Source organism: Mesoplodon mirus (assembly GCF_964341445.2).
Source record: "Mesoplodon mirus genome assembly, chromosome: 5".
Lineage (NCBI taxonomy): Eukaryota > Metazoa > Chordata > Mammalia > Artiodactyla > Ziphiidae > Mesoplodon > Mesoplodon mirus.
Window position 1 is genome coordinate 149432015 of NC_138980.1, and position 23325 is coordinate 149455339.

A 23325-nucleotide genomic window follows, 5' to 3' on the forward strand; every position below is an offset into this window, starting at 1 on the left:
AGAAACAACAGAATACACTTTCTTCTCAAGTGCTCATGGAACATTCTCCAGGATAGATCATATCTTGGGTCACAGATCAATCTTTTGTATATTTAACAAAATTGAAGTTGTATCAAATATCTTTTCTGACCACACTGATATCATACTAGATATCAATTACAGAAAAAATCTGTAAAAAATACAAACACATGGAAGCTAAAAAATACACTACTTAATAAACAAGAGATAACTGAAGAAATCAAAGAGGAAATCAAACAATACCTAGAAACAAATGACAATGAAAACACGACAACTCAAACCTATGGGATGTAGCAAAAGCAGTTCTAAGAGGGAAGTTTATAGCAATACAATCCTACCTTAAGAAACAAGAAACATCTCAAATAAAAAACCGAACCTTACACCTAAAGCAAGTAGAGAAAGTAGAACAATAAAGCACCAAAGTTAGCAGAAGGAAAGAAATCAAAAGATCAGAGCAGAAATAAATGAAAAAGAAATGAAGGAAACAATAGCAAAGATCAACCAAACTAAAAGCTGGTTCTTTGAGAAGATAAACAAAATTGATAAACCATTAGGCAGACTCATCAAGAAAAAAAGGGAGAAGACTCAAATCAATAGAATTAGAAATGAAAAAGGAGAAGTAAAAACTGACACTGCAGAAATACAAAGGATCATGAGAGACTACTACAAGCAACTCTATGCCAATAAAATGGACAACCTGGAAGAAATGGATGAAGTCTTACAAATGCACAACCTTTCAAGACTGAAACAGGGAAAAATAGAAAATATGAATAGAATAATCACAAGCACTTAAATGGAAACTGTGATTAAAATTTTCCAACAAACCAAAGCAAGGACCAGATGGCTTCACAGGCAAATTTTATCAAAGATTTAGAGAAGAGCTAACACCTATCCTTCTCAAACTCTTCCAAAATATAGCAGAGGGAGGAACACACCCAAACTCATTCTACTAGGCCACCATCACCCTGATACCAAAACCAGACAAGGATGTCACAAAGAAAGAAAACTACAGACTAATATCACTGATGAAAACAGATGCAAACATTCTCAACAAAATACTAGCAAACAGAATCCAACAGCATATTAAAAGGATAATACACTAGATCAAGTGGGGTTTATCCCAGGAATGCAAGGATTCTTCAATATATGGAAATCAATCAATATGATACACCATAGTAACAAATTGAAGGAGAAAACCACATAATCTCTCAATAGATGCAGAGAAAGCTTTCAAGAAAATTCAACACCAAGTTATGATAAAAACCGTACAGAACGAAGGCATAGAGGGAACTTACCTCAACATAATAAAGGCCATATATGACAAACCCACAGCCAACGTCCTCCCCAATGGTGAAAAACTGAAAGGATTTCCACTAAGATCAGGAACAAGAAAGGTTGCCCGCTCTCACGGCTATTATTCCACATAATTTTGGAAGTTTTTGCCACAGCAAACAGAGAAGAAAAGGAAATAAAAGGAATCCAAATTGGAAGAGAAGAAGTAAAGCTGTCACTGTTTGTAGATGACATGATACTATACACAGAGAATCCTAAAGATGCTACCAGAAAACTACTAGAGCTAATCAGTGAATGTGGTAAAGTAGCAGGATACAAAACTAATGCACAGAAATCTCTTGCATTCCTATACAGTAATGAGGAAAAATTTGAAAGTGAAATTAAGAAAACACTCCCATTTACCATTGCAACAAGAAGAATAATATATCTAGGAATAAACCTACCTAGGGAGACAAAAGACCTGTATGCAGAAAATTATAAGACACTGATGAAAGAAATTAAAGATGATACAGATAGATGGAGAGATATACCATGTTCCTGGACTTGAAGAATCAACATTGTGAAAATGACACTACTACCCAAAGCAATATACAGATTCAATGCAATCCCTGTCAAACTACCACTGGCATTCTTCACAGAACTAGAACAAAAATTTCACAATTTGTATGGAAACAGAAAAGACCCCAAATACACAAGGCAATCTTGAGAAAGAAAAACAGAGCTGCAGGAATCAGGCTCCCTGACTTCAGACTGTACTACAAAGCTACAGTAATCAAGACAGTATGGTACTGTCACAAAAACAGAAATATAGATCAATGGAACAGGATAGAAAGCCCAGAGAAAAACCCACGCACATATTGTCACCTTAACTTTGATAAAGGAGGCAAGAATATAAAATGGAGAAAAGACAGCCTCTTCAATAAGTGTTGCTGGGAAAACTGGAGAGCTATATGTAAAAGAATGAAATTAGAACACTTCCTAACACCATACACAAAAATAAACTCAAAATTGACTAAAGACCTAAATGTAAGGCTAGACACTATCAAACTCTCAGAGGAAAACAGGCAGAACACCTATGACATAAATCACAGCAAGATCCTTTTTGACCCACCTCCTAGAGAAATGGAAATAAAAACAAGAATAAACAAATGGGACCTAATGAAACTTCAAAGCTTTTGCACAGCCAAGGAAACCAAAAACAAGACGAAAAGACAACCCTCAGAATGGGAGAAAATATTTGCAAATGAAGAAACTGAGAAAGGATTAATCTCCAAAATTTGCAAACAGTTCATGCAGCTCAATATCAAAAAAAACAAACAACCCAATCCAAAATGGGCAGAAGACCTAAATAGGCGTTTCTCCAAAGAAGATATACAGATTGCCAACAAACACATGAAAGAATGCTCAACATCATTAATCATTAGAGAAATGCAAATAATAACTACAATGAGATATCATCTCACACCAGTCAGAATGGCCATCATCAAAAAATCTACAAACAGTTAATGTTGGAGAGGGTGTGGAGAAAAGGGAACCCTCTTGCAGTCTTTGTGGGAATGTAAATTGATATAGACCCTATGGAGAGCAGTATGGAGGTTCGTTAAAAAACTAACAAAAGTACTACCATTCAACCCAGGTATCCCACTACTGGGCATATACCATGAGAAAACCATAATTCAAAAATAGTCATGGGGCCTCCCTGGTGGCGCAGTGGTTGAGAGTCTGCCTGCAGATGCAGGGGACATGGGTTCTTGCCCTGGTCCGGGAAGATCCCACATGCCGTGGAGCAGTAGGCCCGTGAGCCATGGTCACTGAGCCTGTGCATCCAGAGCCTGTGCTCCGCAACGGGAGAGGCCACAACAGAGGCCCGCATAATGCAAAAAACAAAAAACAAACAAAAAAAAACCCCAAAAGGAGTCATGTACCAAAATGTTCATTGAATCTGTATTTACAATAATCAGGACAAGGAAGCAACCTAAGTGTCCATCAACAGATGAATGGATAAAGAAGATGTGGCGCATACATACAATGGAATATTACTCAGCCATAAAAAGGAACGAAACTGAATTATTTGTAGTGAGTTGGATGGACATAGAGACTGTCCAACAGAGTGAAGTAAGTCAGAAAGAGAAAAACAAATACTGTATGCTAACACATATACATGGAATCTAAAGAAGAAAAAAGAAAAAAAAAGTGGTCAGAAGAACCTATAGGCAAGATGGGAAAAAAGACACAGACCTACTAGAGAATGGACTTGAGGATACGGGGAGGGGGAAGGGTAAGCTGGGACAAAGTGAGAGAGTGGCATGGACATATATACACCACCAAACGTAAAATAGATTGCTAGTGGGAAGCAGCCGCATTGCACAGGGAGATCAGCTCAGTGCTTTGTGACCACCTAGAGGGGTGGGATAGGGAGGGTGGGAGCGAGGGAGACACAAGAGGGAAGAGATATGGGGACATATGTGTATGTATAGCTGATTTACTTTTTTATAAAGCAGAAACTAACACACCATTGTAAAGCAACTATACTCCAATAAAGATGTTTAAAAAAAAAAGACAGTATGGTACTGGCACAAAAACAGAAATATAGATCAATGGAACAGGATAAAAAGCCCAAATATAAACCCACACACATATGGTCACCTTATCTTTGATAAAGGAGGGAAGAATATACAATGGAGAAAGACAGCCTGTTCAACAAGTGGTGCTGGGAAAACTGGACAGCTACATGTAAAAGAATGAAATTAGAACACTCCCTAACACCATACACAAAAATAAACTCAAAATGGATTAAAGACCTAAATGTAAGGCCAGACCCTATCAAACTCTTAGAGGAAAACATAGGCAGAACACTCTATTACATAAATCACAGCAAGATCCTTTTTGACTCACCTCTTAGAGAAGTGTAAATAAAAATAAAAATAAACAAATGGGACCTAATGCAACGTAAAAGCTTTTTCACAGCAAAGGAGCCCATAAACAAGACCAAAAGACAACCCTCAGAATGGGAGAAAATATTTGCAAATGAAGCAACTGACAAAGGTTTAATCTCCAAAATTTACAAACAGCTCATGCAGCTCAATATCAAAAATACAAACAACCCAATCCAAAATGGGCAGAAGACCTAAATAGGTGTTTCTCCAAAGAAGATATACAGATTGCCAACAAACACATGAAAGAATGCTCAACATCATTAATCATTAGAGAAATGCAAATAATAACTACAATGAGATATCATTTCACGCCAGTCAGAATGGCCATCACCAAAAAATCTACAAACAATAAATGCTGGAGAGGGTGAGGAGAAAAGGGAACCCTCTTGCACTGTTGGTGGGAATGTAAATTGATACAGCCACTATGGAGAACAGTATGGAGGTTCCTTAAAAGACTAAAAATAGAAATACCATATGACCCAGCAATCCCACTACTGGGCATATACCCTGAGAAAACCATAATTCAAAAAGAATCATGTACCACAATGTTCACTGCAGCTCTATTTACAATAGCCAGGACATGGAAGCAACATAAGTGTCCATCTATAGATGAATGGATAAAGAAGATGTTGCCCATATATACAAAGGGATATTACTCAGCCATACAAAGAAAAGAAATTGAGTTATTTGTAGTGAGTTGGATGGACCTAGAGTCTGTCATACAGAGTGAAGTAAGTCAGAAAGAGTAAAACAAATACCGTATGCTAACACATATATATGGAATGTAAAAAAAAAAAAAGAAAGGTCATGAAGTACCTAGGGGCAAGAAGGGAATAGCAACGCAGACCTACTAGAGAATGGACTTGAGGACATGGGGAGCAGGAATAGTAAGCTGGGAAAAAACGAGAGTATGGTAGTGTATATTTGGACATATATACGCTACCAAATATAAAATAGATAGCTAGTGGGAAGCAGTCACATATCACAGGGAGATCAGCTCAATGCTTTGTGACCAGCTAGAAGGGTGGGATAGGGAGGGTGGGAGGAAGGGAGATGCAAGAGAGAAGAGATTTGGGGATTTATGTATATGTATAACTGATTCACTTTGTTATAAAGCAGAAACTAACACACCATTGTAAAGCAATTATACTCCAATAAAAATGTTAAAAAATTCTATGACTCACTCATTGACCTTCCATTTATTTGCTTAAAGATAAAATTAGTGTCTTGAGAATTAATCTCAGAAGCCAGGTAGTCAGAGAAACTTTATAGGCAATAATTAGGCCTAGATGTATGAAACCTAAATGCACTATGACTATAATGAGAGCAGAGGAAAGAGGAAGGAGGAGATTCCAGGTTGGAGAAAGAACATAGGCTAGAGGATGTCATCTCTAGATTGGAGACTGACCCATGTGGACAATGGAAGTCATCAGAGATTTGTGAGCAGGTGACTAATAGTGGCCACTACCTGGATTGCATGCAAAGAAATAAAGACTGTTGAGGAGATGACCAATTTAAAGTGCTTGGAGAGCTGTTTAGTAATTGTTTAACTTTTTGAACACTAGAGCTATCACAAAGAGAAAAAGAAAGAGGGAATGAGAATAATATCCAGATAGACAAAGTAACCCTTCTACATATCTATATAAGCTATCTGCACAGCCTATTCCCACATATAATCATGTATGGAGACCAGTAACACTGTGGTTAGGAATACATAATTTCATGGTTAGATACCTCAATTACAGCTCCAACACTCTAGCAGATGTCTGAACTCTCTTCTGTAAAGTGAGGATAATAATAATACATCCCTTATAGGGTTATCATGAGGTTTAAATAAAATAATACTTGTAAAGTATACAGCCAGTACTTAACATGTGCCCAATAAATGCTATCAATTACACCAATAATAATAGCTCTTATTATTACTACTATTAATATAATCACTGCTTGAGTAAATGTGAAATAAATGTGAGAATAACTAGAGTATCCAAATCTAGATATGGACAAGAGGATGGCTGCTGTTTAACAAGTTTTCCTTAAAATGAGTAGTTGGAGTTGAAAAAGTTTTCCTTGAAATAAGTGACATTTGGTGGGTGATAAATTTGGATTTAGATGGGTGATTTTAGGAAGAGGACAAACCACAGCTCAATGGCTGTATTGGTCAACGCATCACCTGAGATCAATGTCTCCCTAATCTCTTTCGTACATTTAAAATTTTGAACTACTCACCCTTCATCATGTTGTGAAGCACTACTAAAATGAGAAGAAAAGTATATTAAAGTCAGAAATACTGTGAAATTTGTTTCTCTGAACTTGAGTTTTTTGGGGTTTTTTGGGTTTTTTTTGCAGTACGCGGGCCTCTCACTGCTGTGGCCTCTCCCGTTGCAGAGCACAGGCTCCAGACACGCAGGCTCAGCGGTCATGGCTCACGGGCCTAGTCACTCCACAGCATGTGGGATCTTCCCAGACCGGGGCACGAACCCGTGTCCCCTGCATCGGCAGGCGGACTCTCAACCACTGCACCACAAGGGAAGCCCTGAGCTTGAGTTTTTAAAAACATTAGTTCTGTTGTCCTTTCAAGCTCTGGTGGGCTATGGTTTTCTGACCTAAATCATTGATGTGTCTTTCTAAAACTAAAATTGACTTGAAAAATTCACCCATGTTATATCGGAGCAAACCAAGGTCTTGACATAACTACTTATTTTAAACATTAATGGTTTAAAAAAACAGTGTGACCCTATGCAAAACTACTACAGCAAAAGAACCAACCAAAAATTTAAAAAATTAAAAAAGAAAGAAGAAACAAAGAATGAAAAAGACAGAAAGAAAATTTATTCTGCAAGAAAAAGGAAAGCAAAGGAAAACAAAATTAATCCCCAAAGAAAAATACACCTTGGTCTTTTTTCTATAGAAGACCTAAAATAAAATATAAATTTAATACAGTAAATATCAAAAATGAAATGACACAACAACAGAATGAGAGCGCTTTTTTTTTTTTTTTTTTGAGGTACGCGGGCCTCTCACTGTTGTGTCCTCTCCCGTTGCGGAGCACAGGCTCCTGATGCACAGGCTCAGTGGCCATGGCTTATGGGCCTAGCTGCTCTGCAGCATGTGGGATCTTTCCGGACCGGGGCACGAACCTGTGTCCCCTGCATCGGCAGGCAGACTCTCAACCACTGTGTCACCAGGGAAGCCCAGAATGAGAGTTTTTAAAGATGGAGAATAGAGAGAGAGTCAAGATGGCAGAAGAGTAGGAGGAAGTGGAGTTCACCTCTCCCCACAAATGCATCGGGAATATATCTACAAACAGAACAATTTTCACAGAGCACCTGCTGAACACTAGCAGAGGACCTTAGACATCTAAAAGGAGAAGAAAGATCCCCGCATAACCAGGTAGGATGAAAGAAAGGAGGGAAAAGGAAGAGGAGAGGAAGTGGGATGGGACCTGCGCCCTTGGGGGGGGGGGTGACCTGAAGGAGAGGAAAGGTTCCTGCATCCAGGGAAACCACCTCACTGGCAGGGAGATCATCTGGGACAGAAGGGGAGGTTTGGGGGCTCAGAAGAGAGGGCAGCAACTGGTCTGTGGCAGGCAGGGCAAAGTGAGATCTACACAGAAGGTCTGTGCCACAGCCCTGTGCGTCCCAGCCTGAGACGTGTGTCTGTGGTTTGGAGAGCAGATTGGGGAGAGAACTGCTGTTGGCTGCAAGGAGACAACCTGAGGGTACAGGAGCTCTGCAACCAGGAATGCTCGTGGAGGAAGCCCATACTGCCATAGGAGTGAAGCGCCATTGTTGAGTGACACACAAAGGGAAGGGCTGCCACTGCAGCCTCTCTCCCCACGTGTTGGCCCTTGCCTCTCTGGGCACTAGAAAGGGCGCCTGCCAGGGCAGGCTCTTGCATCCCAGGCCATTACCTCCTCCACACCCCACTGTGGTGGGCTCTTGTGCTCTGCGGCAGCCTCGGGAGTGCCTCTGTGTGGCCCACACGCAGAGGTGGGGCTGAAACCACAGCTCAGCCCCGGGGCTGTACAACCAAGGAAGAAGAGCTGAAATCTCTCCTCATGGCTGTGCAAACCACAGATTTACATGCCTGCAACCAGCTTTCTAAACTCAGCACCTGCAGAACATCTGAACAGACAATGAATGCTCCCAGAGCTGAAACAGGTCTAGCTTTAGCAGCTGTGGATTTTGTGGGCACATACACATGGGGGTTGGGCCAGGCCAGAGTCTGAGCCTCCCCCATAGCACCTACAGCAGGTCCAGATCCTTGATTACTGCCATCCTGGGACCTGACTTCAGTGGACCTATGCTGGTGACCTGGTGAAAACAACACCTGAGAGACACCAGGGCCAATTGCCAGCACAGCCACCATTAAGGTTGGGCCGACAGCAGTGCCAACAACAGTGTGATCTGAGACTTCACACAATGGGTGAAAGGTGACACAACAGAGTACATCCACAGGGGAACAGCTTCAGAGGAGGAATATTCACTGGCTTCCCTCCCAGTGCGAGAGCTCTAATCCTGCCTACTTTGCACCGCATATCAGAAACATAGCTAAGAAACAGATCTGGGGGCCTCTACTCCAACAACTAGGGAGCATACCCTGCCCCTGACAGGGCAGTGATAACCATGGAGCAAAGGGGAGGCCTTGCTCAATATTCAGTGCAAGCTCTGATCACCACAACATCAGTCACACCTCCTATCAAGGGGATAAAGGCCAGCATACACTGAGGAAAGATGTTGCAGACATCTATACTAATAAAAGCCCTGCACCAAAATATATTAAACCCACGCATGCTACACAGGGATGTTCCTACATAAAAATACCCTCCAAGATAGTCTGAGGGTCTGGCATCGGGAGGAAGAACCCCCACAGCATTTAGCCTTGAAGGCCAGTGGGGCTTGAGTACAGGAGTTCCACAGGGCTGGGGGAAACAGAGACTGCACCCTTGGAGAGCACACACAAGGTCTCACATGCACTGGGACTCAGAACAAAGCAGTACCTCCATAGGAACCTGAACTAGACCTACCTAGGGGTCTTGGAGGGTTTCCTGGGGAGGCAAGGGTCAGCTGTGGCTCACTGTGGTGCCAAGGACACCAGTAGCAGAGGCCTCAGGGAATACTGATTGATGTGAGCTCTCCCAGAGGTCCCCATTTCGGTACCAAGACCCAGCCCCACCCAACAACCTGCATGCTCCAGTGCTGGAAAGCCTCAGGCAAAACAACCAACAAGATAGGAACACAGCCCCATCCATCAGAAGACAGGCTGCTTAAACTCGTACTGAGCTCTCAGACACCTCAAAACACACCACTTGACATGGCCTTGCCCACCAAAGGGACAAGACCCAGCTCCACCCACCAGAGGGCAGGCACCAGTCCCTCGCAATAGAAAGCCTACACAAGCCCTGGGACCAACCTCACCAACCGGGGAGCAGACACTAGAAGCAAGAGGAAATATGATCCTGCAGCCTGTGGCAGGGAGACCACAGACACAGAAAGTTACACAAAATGAGACTACAGAGAAATACATTGCAGCCTAAGGAACAAGATAAAAACGCATAAGAACAACTAAATGAAGGGGAGATAAGCAATTTACCTGAAAAAGAATTCAGAGTAATGATAGTAAAGATGATTCAAAAATCTCATAAAAAGAATGGAGGCACAGACTGAGAAGATACAAGAAATGTTTAACAAAGAGCTAGAAGATCTAAAGAACAAACAAACCGAGTTGAACAATACAATAACTGAAATGAAAAATCCACTAGAAGGAAACAATAGCAGAATACCTGAGGCAGAAGAATGAGTAAGTGAGCTGGAAGACAGTGGTGGAACTCACTGCTACAGAACAGAATAAAGAAAAAAGAATGAAAAGAAATAAGGACATTCTCAGAAACCTCTGGGACAACATTAAATGCACCAACATTCACATTATAGGGGTCTGAGAAGAACAGGAGAAAGGGAGAGGGCCTGAGAACATATTTGAAGAGATTATAGCCAAGAACTTCCCTAACATGGGAAAGGAAAGAGTCACCCAAGTCCAGGAAGCACATATCCCATATAGGATAAACCCAAGGAGGAACACACTGAGACTCATATTAATCAAACTGACAAAAATTAAATATAAAGAAAAAAATATTAAAGGCAACAAATAACATACAAGGAAACCCCCATAAGGATATCAGCTGATTTTTCAGCAGAAACTCTGCAGGCCAGAAGAGAGTGGCATGATATATTTAAAGTGATGAAAGGGAAAAGCCTACAACCAAGAATACTCTACCCAGAAAGGCTCTCATTCAGATTAGAGAGAGAAATCCAAAGCTTTACAGACAAGCAAAAGCTAAGAGAATTCAGCACCACAAAAACAGCCTTACAAAAAATGCTAAAAGAACTTCTCTAGGCAGGGGGAAAAAAATTGGCCACAACTAGAAACAAGAAAATCACAAATGTGAAAGCTCATCAGTAAAGGCAAATATAAAGTTATAGTAGGAAATCATCCACACACAAATATGCTATCAAAGCCAGCAACCATGAAAAGAGAGTACAAATTAAGGAAATGGGAATTGCGTTTGAAATTAAGACCACTTAAAACAACCTTCTACATTTAGAGACTGCTATATCAAAAACTCATGGGAAATGCAAATCAAAAATAGATACACACACAAAAAAAGAAAAAGTAATCCAAACACCACTCTGAAGATAGTCATCAAACCACAAGAGAAGAGAAAAAAAGAAGGGAAGAAAGAAGACTGACAAAATTAAATCCAAAACAATTAAGAATATGGCAATAGGAATAAACATATTGATAATCACCTTAAATGTAAATGGATTAAATGTTCCAACCAAAAGATGTAGACTAGCTGAATGGACACAGAAACAAAACTTGTATATATGCTGTCTACAAGAGGCCCACTTCAGACCTAGGGACACATACAGATTGAAAGTTGGGGGAAGGAAAAAAATATTTCATGCACATGGAAATCAAAAGAAAGGTGGAGTAGCAATACTCATCTCAGACAAAATAGACCTTAAAATAAAGACTGTTACAAGAGACAAGGAAGTACACTACATAATGATCAAGGGATCAATCCAAGAAGAAGATATACAATTGTAAATATATATGTACACAACATAGGAGCACCTCAATATATAAGGCAAATACTAACAGCCATAAAAGGGGAAACTCACAGTAATACAATAATAGTGGGGTGTTTTAACACCCTACTTACACCAACAGACAGGTCATCTGAACAGAAAATCAAGAAGGAAATACAAGCCTTAAATGACACATTAGACTAGATGAACATAATTGATATTTCTAAGGCATTTAATATGAAAGCAGCAGAATACACTTTCTTCTCAAGTGCACATGGAACATTATCCAGGATAGATCACATCTTGGGTGACAAATCAAGCCTTGGTAAATTTAAGAAAATTGAAGTCATATCAAGCATCTTTTCCAACCACAACGCAAAGAGATTAGAAATAAATTACAGGGAAAAAAATGTAAAAAACACAAACACATGGAGGCTAAACAATATGTTACTAAACAACCAATGGATCACTGAAGAAATAAAAGAAGAAATCAAAGAATGGCTAGAGACAAATGACAATGAAAACACAATGATCAAAAACCGATGGGACACAGGGACTTCCCTGGCAGTCCAGTGGTTAAGACCCTGAACTTCCACTTCAGGAGGCACAGGTTCGATCCCTGGTCAGGGAACTAAGATCACACTGAAAACAAACAAACAAACAACAACAAAAAACCTATGGGCCACAGCAAAAGCAGTTCAAAGAGGGAAGTTTATAACAATACAATCTTACCTCGGGAAACAAAAAAAAAATCTCAAATAAACAACCTAACCTTACACCTAAAGCAAACAGAGAAAGAAGAACAAACAAAACCTAAAGTTAGTAGAAGGAAAGAAATCATAAAGATCAGAGCAGAAATAAATGAAAAAAAGACAAAAAAAACAAAAGAAAAGATCAATGAAACTAAAATCTGGTTCTTTGAAAAGATAAACAAAATTGGTAAACCTTTAGCTAAACTCATCAGGAAAAAAAGGGAGAGGCCTGAAATCAATAAAATTAGAAATGAAAAAGGAGAAATTACAACGGACACCACAGAAATACAAAGGATCATAAGAGACTACTACAGCAACTATATGCCAATAAAATGGACCATCTAGAAGAAATGGACAAATTCTTAGAAAGGTACAACCTTCCAAGACTGAACCAGGAAGAAACAGAAAATATGAACAGACCAATCACAAGTACTGAAATTGAAACTGTGATTAAAAATCTTCCAACAAACAAAAGTCCAGATGGCTTCACTGGCAAATTCTATCAAATATTTAGAGAAGACTTAACACCTATCCTCCTGAAACTCTTCCAAAAAATTGTAGAGGAAGGAACACTCTGAAGCTCATTTTATGAGGCCACCAACACCTTGACACCAAAGCCAGACAAAGATACCACAAAAACAAAAAATTACAGGCCAAAATCACTGATGAACATGGATGCAAAAATCCTCAACAAAATACTAGCAAAGTGAATGCAACAACACGTGATCAAGTGGGATTTATCCCAGGGATACCAGGATTCTTCAATATGTGCAAATCAATCAAAGTGATACACCACATGAACAAAATGAAGAATAAAAACCATATGATCATCTCAATAGATGCAGAAAAAGCTTCTGACAAAATTCAACACTCATTTATGATAAAAACTCTCCAGAAAGTGGGCATAGAGGGAACCTACATCAAAATAATAAAGGCCATATATGAAAAAACCACAACTAACACTACTCTCAAAGGTGAAAAACTAAAACCATTTCCTCTAAGACCAGGAACAAGACAAGGATGTCTGCTTTCGCCACTTTTATTCAACATAGTTTTGGAAGTTTTAGACTTCAGAGAAGAAAAAGAAACAAAAGGAATCCAGATTGGAAAAGAAGAAGTAAAACTGTCATTGTTTGCAGATGATGTGATACTATACATAGAAAATCCTAAAGATGCTACCAGAAAACTACTAGAGCTCATCAATGAATTTGGCAAAGTTGCCAGATACAAAATTAATACACAGAAATCTCTTGCATTCCCATACACTAACAACGAAAGCTCAGAAAGAGAAATCAAGGAAACGATCCCATTTACCACTGCATCAAAGAGAGTAAAGATAAACCTACTTAAGGAGGCAAAAGACCTGTACTCATAAAACTATGACACTGATGAAAGATATCAAAGCATCCTTTTCTTTGAGATCCTCTCCCATGTTTTTCCAGCCTTAGTGGGACATTGAAAGACTTCTGCATGGCCAGCTGTTAGAAATCAGCTCAGCTGTTTGAGGGTTCAGGTGAGAAGCTGAGTATGAGGCTCACTGTGTATTCCATAAATCTTGTTCCCTGTATCTTTTAATTATCATGTCCCCTTCAAAATCTTGCTAATGAGATTTTTCTTTTAGTTCTTTACTTTCTCTTTAGTGATGTTCTCATTTTGACAATAGCCGACAGCCAAAGTGAACAATAAATGATAAATCACATTAGAGGGAGGTTTTCTGCCACTGGTTTCTCATTATGAATGTTTCTCCTCTTGTCATTATGGCTGTTTTGTTTCTTAACCTATCTAATTATTTGAAAAATGAAAGTAATTATATGCATATGGGAAAATTTCAATTAGTAGAGTAAGTTAAAAAACGAAAAATCTTCCTGCTGCCTTACCCATTTTTCACAGAATTACAACAAAAAAGTTACAACTTGTATGGAAACATGAAAGACCCCAAATAGTCAAAGCAATCTTGAGAAAGAAAATGGAGCTGGAAGAATCAGGCACCCTGACTTCAGACTAAACTACAGAGCTACAGTAATCAAAACAACTTGGTAGTGGGACAAAAACAGAAATATAGATCAATGGAACAGGACAGAAAGTCCAGAGATAAACCCATGTACCTATGGTCACAAAGGAGGCCTATGACAAAGGAGGCAAGAATATACAATGGAGAAAAGACAGTCTCTTCAATGAGTTGTGCTGGGAAAACTGGACAGCTACATGTAAAAGAGTGAAATTAGAACACTCGCTAACACGATACACAAACATAAACTCAAAATGGACCTAAATGTAAGGCCGGATACTATAAAACTCTTAGAGGAAAACATAGGCAGAACACTCTCTGATATAAATTGCAACAATATTTTTTTCAATCCACCTCCTAGAGTAATGAAAATAAAAGCAAAAATAAACAAATGGGACCTAATGAAACTTAAAAGCTTTTGCCCAGCAAAGGAAACCATAAACAAAAGGAAAAGACAACACTCAGAATGGGAGAAAATATTTGCAAATGAAGCAACTGACAAGGGGTTAATCTCTAAAATATACAAACAACTCATGCAGCTCAATATCAAAAACAAAAAAAAAATCCAATCAAAAAATGGGCAGAAGATCTAAATAGACATTTCTCTAAAGAAGACACACAGATGGCCAAAAAGCATATGAAAAGAAGCTCAACATTACTAATTATTAGAGAAATGCAAATCAAAACTACAACGAGGTATCACCTCACACGGTCAGAATGGTCATCATCAAAAAATCTACAAACAATAAATGCTGGAGAGTGTGTGGAGAAAAGGGAACCCTCCTACACTGTTGGTGGGGATGTAATTTGGTTCAATCATTATGGAAAACAGCATGGAGATTCCTTAAAAAACTAAAAATAGAACTACCATATGATCTAGCAATCCCACTCCTGGGCATAATCCAGAGAAAGCCATAATTTGAAAAGACACATGAAGGGACTTCCCTGGTGGTCCAGTGGTTAAGAATCTGCCTTCCAATGCAGGGAACGTGGGTTCAGTCACTGGTCGGGAAACTAAGATCCCACATGCAATGGGGCAACAAAGCCCATGTGCCACAATTACTGAGTTCACATGCTCTCTGTATCTATGACTCTGTTTCTGTTTAGGTATATTTGCTCATTTGTTTTGTTCTTTAGATTGTACATATAAGTGAAACCATACAGTATTGTCTTTTTCTGTCTGACTTATTTCACTTAGCATAATGCCCTCTAGGTCCATCTATGTTGTCACAAATGACAAGATTTCATTCTTTTTAAGGCTGCGTAATATTTCAGTGTGTGTGTGTGTGTGTGTGTGTGTGTGTATACACACCACATCTTATTTATCCATTTATTGATGGGCATTTTGGTTGCTTCCATATCTTGTCTATTGTAAATAATGCTGCAATGAATATAGGGTGTATATATTTTTTCAAATTTGTGTGTTCATTTTCTTTGTATAAATACCCCGAGTAGAATTACTGGATCATATGGTAGTTATATGTTTAATTTTTTGAGGAACCTACATTCTATTTTCCATAGTGACTGCACCAATTTACATTTCCACCAACAGTGCACAAGTGTTCCTTTTCTCTACATTGTCGCCAATACTTATTATTTATCTTTTTGATACTAGGCATTCTGACAGGTGTGAAGGATAACTCATTGTGGTTTTGATTTGCATTTCCCTGATGATTAGTGATGTTGAGCATCTTTTTATGTGCCTATTGGCCATCTGTATGTCTTCTTTGAAAAAATGTTTATTCAGGTCCTCTGTCTTATTTTTTAGCTGGATTGTTTGGTTTTTTGATGTTCAGTTTTATGAGTTCTTTTTATATTTTTGGGTTTTAACCTCCTGTCAGATATATAATTTGCAAATAATTTCTCTCATTCAGTAGGCGGGCTTTTCATTTTGTTGATAGTTTCCTTTGCTGTGCAAAACCTTTTAGTTTGATGTCATTCTACTTGCTTATTTTTGTTTTTGTTTCCCTTGCCTGAGGAGACATATCCAAAAAAAGTATTATGAAGACTGATGTCAGAGTGAATACTTCTTATAATTTCTTCTAGAATTTTTATGGTTTCAGGTCTTAAATTTAAGTCATTAATCCATTTTGAGTTGTGTACCAGGAACTAACATAATGTTGTAAGTCAAATATATTTCAAAAAACAAACAACCAGAGGTGGAGTGTGGGGGAGGGGGGATTGGATGAAGGTGGTCAAAAGGTACAAACTTCCAGTTATAGGCTAAAGAAGTTCTAAGGAGGTAAGGTACAACATGATAAAGATAATGAACACTGCTCTATGTTATGTATGCAATTTGTTAAGAGAGTAAATCTTGAGTTCTCATCACAAGGAAAAAAATTTTTCGATTTCTTTAATGTTTTGTCTATATGAGATGATGGATGTTCACTAAACTGACTGTGGTCATCATTTTATGATGTGTGTAAGTCAAATCATTATGTTTTACGCATTAACCTTATACAGTACTGTATGTCAATTATATCTCAATAAAACTGGAAGAAGAAAAAAAGAAAAATGGTTTTCCTTTTCTAAAATGTCATAGTTGGAAACATGCAGTATGGGGCCTTTCCAGATTGGCTTCTTTCACTTAGTAATAAGCATTTAAGGCTCTTCCATGTTTTTTCATAGCTTGATAGCTCATTTCTTTTTAGCACTGAATAATATTCTATTGTCTGGGTATTTATTAAGTTTGCTTATCTGTTTACCTATTGAAGAACATCTTGTTGCTTTCAAGTTTTGGCAATTATGAATAAAGCTGCTATAAATATTCTTGTACAGTTTTTTACATGAACATAATTTTTAAACTCATTTAGGTAAATACCCAGTAGTGGAATTTCTGGGTCATGTGGTAAGAATATGTTTAGTTTTGTAAGAAACTTTCAAATTGTCTTCCAAAGTGGCTATACCATTTTACATTTCCACCAACAATGAATGAAAGTTCCTGTTGCTTACATCCTCACCAGCATTTGGTGTTGCCAGTGTTTTGGATTTTAGCCATTCTATAGGTGTGCGTAGTGGTATCTTATTGTTGTTTTAATTTGCATTTCCCTATAAGATATGATATTGAACATCTTTTCATGTTTCTTTTTGTTTGTGTTTGTGTCAAGGAAAATTCATCACCTTCCACACTGACCTTTGCTTTTAAAGGTGTCCCCTCTCTCTTTTAATTGTCATCAAAACCACTTAGAATGACACTTAGGAAATTCCAGAAAAGAATTTATCTGTGAAGAGAGGAATGGGGGTTTGGGTAAGGCAGCAGGAAGATTTTTCATTTTTTAACTTACTCTACTAATTGAAATTTTCCCATATGCATATAATTACTTTCATTTTTCAAATAATTAGATAGGTTAAGAAACAAAACAGCCATAATGACAAGAGGAGAAACATTCATAATGAGAAACCAGTGGCAGAAAACCTCCCTCTAATGTGATTTATCATTTATTGTTCACTTTGGCTGTCGGCTATTGTCAAAATGAGAACATCACTAAAGAGAAAGTAAAGAACTAAAAGAAAAATCTCATTAGCAAGATTTTGAAGGGGACATGATAATTAAAAGATACAGGGAACAAGATTTATGGAATACACAGTGAGCCTCATACTCAGCTTCTCACCTGAACCCTCAAACAGCTGAGCTGATTTCTAACAGCTGGCCATGCAGAAGTCTTTCAATGTCCCACTAAGGCTGGAAAAACATGGGAGAGGATCTCAAAGAAAAGGATGCTTTATTAGTTTCTGGTTTTTGTCCTAACAAATTACTGGCTAAGAGAACAATAAAACAGTTTCATTCATACCAAACTAAACACCTAAATACTTCACAGAATATAATTAAAGAGAAATTTTTACCCATCCATGAGCTCTCATGGCATCCCTGATTGTAAGATGGTCTCACTTTTCCTTGAATCAAGATTCATTGTAGAAATGAAAATGCCTCTCAGATTGGGGCCTGCAGCAGCCGCTGCCTGAGCTGAGTTAGGATGCATGTCTTCCTGGTTAGCTGCTGTGGCTCTTCCAGAATGATAAGACAGAGGATAAGCAGAAGGCACAATTCCAAATCACTGCTGAGAAAAATACCACATTTCTCTCTCCTTGCCCCATTAGCTCTCATTTAAAGAAACAAACATGTAAACAGAAACAACCACAGCAAATCCCCAAACCTCACCGTGACTTGTATGTATCTATCAAAAATTTTACTTTGGAAGAAAAAGAGAGGAAGGCTTAGAACTCCACCATTTTTGAGGGGTAAAGGAAGAAAACACCATTTTCTTGGAAAGTTCCTTTCCAAACATCTTGAGAGTGAGCCCAAATAAAACGCATGTTGCTTGCTTTTCAGCAGAAAATCTCTATCAAAATACTGCATGTAATGGTAGAATTGCTTCTCCTCCATTTTTAATTAAACAAATAACTAAAAATAACGTGCTGGGTTAGTGATGTCAGGACCTTACTATTTCCCAGATTGTGGAGAAAGTTCTAATGAAGGAGTAGTTTCAGTGATATAGCTTGGTTACTGGCCTCATCTCCTTAAGATTCAACTTAGTGTTTCTCTGAAAATATCACCCTGCCCTGTATTCCTTGGCTCTGAAACTCAAATCCAGTTGGATTTTGGTTCTGCTTTCTTACAGCACTTCCTAAAGTTCATGCATGGATTTGACAGAGAGCTTTTAAGTCAGAGTTCTGGTTTAGGGAAGCAAAGTGAAATCTTATTAAATTCAGTTTAATCAATAGTTTTTAAGTGAGGAAAAACACTTCGAAAAGCCTAAGATGTCTTTTGGCATATAATCTTCTATACTGGAGAGTAGAACTACAGCCATTTCTGTTTCTAAATAATGTGACCTCAGTTCTTCCCACTTCTCTATTTTCATCTTATTGACATTTACCATCATCACAGTGAACTGTTGAACTATTGGTATTATATGTCCTCCATCAAAGCTGCCCTACTCAGTATAAGGTAGGATCCTTCAAGAAAAATCAAATTAGAACAGGCCATTAGAGGCTTAGAAATGTTTGGGCCTTTGACACAGGAATGCCATTTCTGTTGATTTTTCCTCAAGTCATCTTATGTGGATAAAAAAAGGAAATTTACAAAACTGACACATACAACAATACTAACCACAGCATTATTCATAATGATGAAAACTGAAATTAAACTTAAGGTCTAAGAATTAGGGAAAGGTTAAGGAAAATCCCCACATGAAAATTTTATAACCACTAGACTATTGGTTTATCAAACATTTAAATTATTGTGGAACAATAATTAATTAATGGTTAATTATTCAAACTATATTAAAACATATATGCATGAAAAAACTCTGGAAATAAATATGCCAAAGTGTTATTAGTGATTGTAATGGAACTATGGATAAATTTAGTCTGATTTTTTCTTTCCATTTTTTTTCTAAGTGATCTCTCATGCACTTATATTACTTTTGTAATTTAAAAAAAGCATGTTTTTAAAAGTTGGAACAAAAAAAAACTATATTTTTGTCATAAACCCCATATGTTATAAAGACTTGTTTCTCTTGAAATGGTTACTGGTTCACACATTGATATAGGACCCAGAAAAAAAGTAGGAGACCAGCAGCTCTGGAACTCTGGGAGGAGAAAATAAAGTTGGTGGAGATAAATGGCTCTCTTCCTCCCTGAGAAAGTAAATAACAACCAGGAACCAAGATATTATGCATAGCTACAGGGAACAGACATAGGAGTTAACAGAAAAAAGTGATCCTGAAAAATGAGGTGTTCCTTTTAAAACAATAATATTACTCAATATTTGAAGGACAATTCCCAGTTGACGAACGACTTTGTAGACATAATCTCAGCCTATTCTTTCATCCACTCTGTTGGAGAAGTATAATTTCTTCGATTTTACATATCTTGAAGCTGAAGCTTAGAGAAGTTAGGTAATTTGCCCAAAGTCACAAAGCTTTTAAGTGAAGGCTTAGGTTCTCAACTCAGGCTTCCTGATTCTCAACTCAAGCTATTTCTGCTCCCACATTGTTACATAATGGACTATATGTTGTGCAAAACAGTGCCCATGTGCAAGGCACTCTGCTGGATTTATAAGGGGAACAAATATGTTGGAAGCATGGTTTTCGTCTCCATGAGCTGATGACCTAATAGAAGAAAGAGGACACACAAAAACTGTTTAAGAGCATAGGTCATATTTAAGTGCCAAGTCAGTAGAGTAGACAGAAAATGCTGTAAAAGTTGAGAGGAAGGAATATTAGCTGTAAGCAAAGCTTATTGTGAAATGATGATCTGGTTATCAGAGAAAGGATTAGGGAAGGGAGGATGGTGGTATGGCTGCAGTGGGGACAAGAGGAGAGTGAATCAAGGAGCAGAAGTGACATCAAACCAGCTTCAATTCTCTTCTACAATCTGCCTGGACAGTCACTCATCCTATTTCATCCTATAAATTATTCAGTCATTAGTAAGCAATCATGTCATTTTGGAGGGTTTTTAAAAGGGTTTTTTAGTGACTTATCACAACAAAATACAATTATTGTGCACTTTCTCCTTCATTATCTGAGATGATGAATTTCCTCCACTGATTAATTTATCCAACTAGCTACATCTCCTGTGGGCCGACAGTGACCTGAACATCAGCACTGGTATGGCACTGAGTAAGCAAAGTGCAACCAGACACTGTTCACTGCCCTGAAAGTGCCTACTTTCCAGAGGGAGAGACTTACGTTGAAAATGCTTACAATTATGTGTGTAATGATAGAGATAGAAACTTGGCAATTTACGAGGTAAAGGAGGCACGCCTACCCAAGCTTGGATGTGGATGTGGCATTATTCAAGGATAAATTGAAATTACCTCTCAAAGAAGGGAGAAGGGGTAATTTCAGGCAGAGGAGGCCACATGGCCAAAGTCAAGGAAGCAAGGAAAGGCAGGTGTGCCAGGAATTGCTAGTAATTTGGTGCTTTCAGAGATCATAGTGAAAGGCAAAGGGGAGATGAGATTAGGGAGATAGGATACAACGATTACAGTGGGTCTTGTAAGCCATTTTGGGTGGCTGAACTTTAATCTGTACAGACAATGGAGATGCAACAAAGAGTTTAAAGCAGGGCATGGGTAATGTGTAGTGTAATTAGTAACATCATTGCTGTGCTGTGCTCTACTATACATTACTAAGTACATATAAAACATTCTGTCAGGTTTATGGAAAATATTTTTCATTTTTAAAAAATAAATAATAGGAACCTTATGAAATTTATGTAAATCCCTTTGTCAAAGCCTCAGCTTTTACCTCATTGATGAAAGATTTATGAAAATTCAGAAGAACATGATTAAATGTCCTTAATATAACAGATGATTCCTGTTTACCCTCTACCAAGATTTGGGTTTGGCTTACTTATGTCATAGCAGCAAGCAAGTGGTTGTAAAAGCCTATGGGATATTGTTCAACTGCTTGTCTAGAAAATGAAGGATGAATATATCTCCTTTGGGATACAGTTTAAACAGGGACAAAGTGTTTTTTAATATCTGTGAAACACTCCTTTATATTTAAAGAAACAAATCAAACAAAACAAAAACAAAAAGAAATCTCTGCATTTTTTCATTGCTTTGTTATTAGCTTTCAAAAATTTTATTTAAAAATCAAGAAGTATATTTTCCTAAAAAGTATGAGTGGTCCAGTTTCTTGGCCTCAGACTAGGAATTATGAACTGAGCCCTGTTCCTGCAACTGATTTTCCTCTTGGTGTTATGAAAAGTAGCAATAGGGGTTTGCAGAAGACCTAGAATGGACTGGTTGATCTAGACCTAGAATGGACTGGGGGGCAAGGATCACACAGATGAAAGGCAGGTCCAAGAAGGGTGAGAAAAGGGGGCATTCTGAAGGCCACCGACCTTGAATGAAGCCGGTTCTTTATGGGACAGGGAAAAATGACTCCTCTTTGGGTTTGTTGCTAATGTTACCACTGGACTCTGCCTATTGGTTAATATTTCCCTCAAGCTGGCCCTCTTGTCACCCTCATCCACAATCCAACTCAGAAATCTCTTTTGTCATTAGAATCTTTTTTCTGTTTTTCTTTTTTCAGTTTAACTGGTAATGACAACAACGTGGCATGAATATATTAATTCCCTACTCTCTGCCCATCAGACATTATTACCTGGTCATGTCTCATTTCCTCACCAAGCCCAGACTTAGCCTTAGAATTTGTCACAGTCTAGCACTCTGGGCACCATTGCCAAAAGATCAAACTTAGCCCATTGGATACAATTTCTTTGCTATCTCTGGATTAGAATTAAAGGTGAATTAAAGAATTAATTCTCTGGATTAGAATTAGAATACTGCTTCCAAAAGTTCTCTATTGTACTGGAAAGATGATGTGATATTTTTGTTTAAAACATTCCTTTTAGTTGAATACTCAATTTTCACTTGAGCCTACTGAGACAATTATTTCCCCACTTGGCTGAGAGATGGTGTCAAATGCTTTGCTCTGTGTCCCAGCTCTGGAAGCTCTTATCCCAGTAAGCTGATTGTCTTTGGTTTTACTTTTCCCTGTGCTAGTTACTTTCATTATTCTACCCACAGGGAGGAAGATATTAATACCAGTGTATAAATTTTTAAAAACTTCAATTTATAAAATAAGCAATAAAGGCCCTGCCCATTCCTCTGGGTTTGTACAAGGTGCCTATCTAAATGTGGCCTGTGTGAATTCTGGTTTCCTTAGTAGGTTGCAAGGAGCAGAGACCTTGCTTTTCACAAGTCACCTTGCCTATTTTTGACCCCTGTCATGGGGTGCTTTAGAGAATCTTCTGCATAGTTTTGAATAAGATGAATTTGCCCTTGCTTCTGCCTGGTTGCTGTAGCTGCCTCCATATGTCTGTGATAGTCCCCTGTGTGGGGTACAAGTGAAAGAAAGGTGATTCATTCATTCAGTGAACAAACATACACTGAATGCCTACTATGAGCCAGGCTCTAGGCTAGGCACCATACTTGCTGTGTTTAGTCAAATAAAAATGATTCCGGGCCTCATGAAACATAGAGTTCAGTGGAAGAGACAAGCAATAAACAAATAGACATAAACGACATATTTGCAGAGTGTGATAAATGTTTTGAAGGACAAGAACATGGAGTTATAAGAGAATGCATCTGGAGAATCCATTTATATTGGGTGACTGAAGAAGATACCTATGAGGAGGTAACCTCTAAATGGAGACCTGAGGATGAGAAGTTAGTCATGAGGAGCCAGGAGAAGCGTTCCACCCAGAGGGAAAAG

At 38.3% G+C, this 23325-nt stretch overlaps 1 protein-coding gene across 3 annotated transcripts in view; it reads right to left on the reverse strand.

Annotated features, from left to right (window-relative positions):
- The window catches only part of FBXO4 (F-box protein 4), a 379144-nt gene that overhangs the window by 156471 nt on the left and 199348 nt on the right, over window positions 1–23325 (reverse strand). The gene's annotated exons all lie outside the window — the stretch shown is intronic.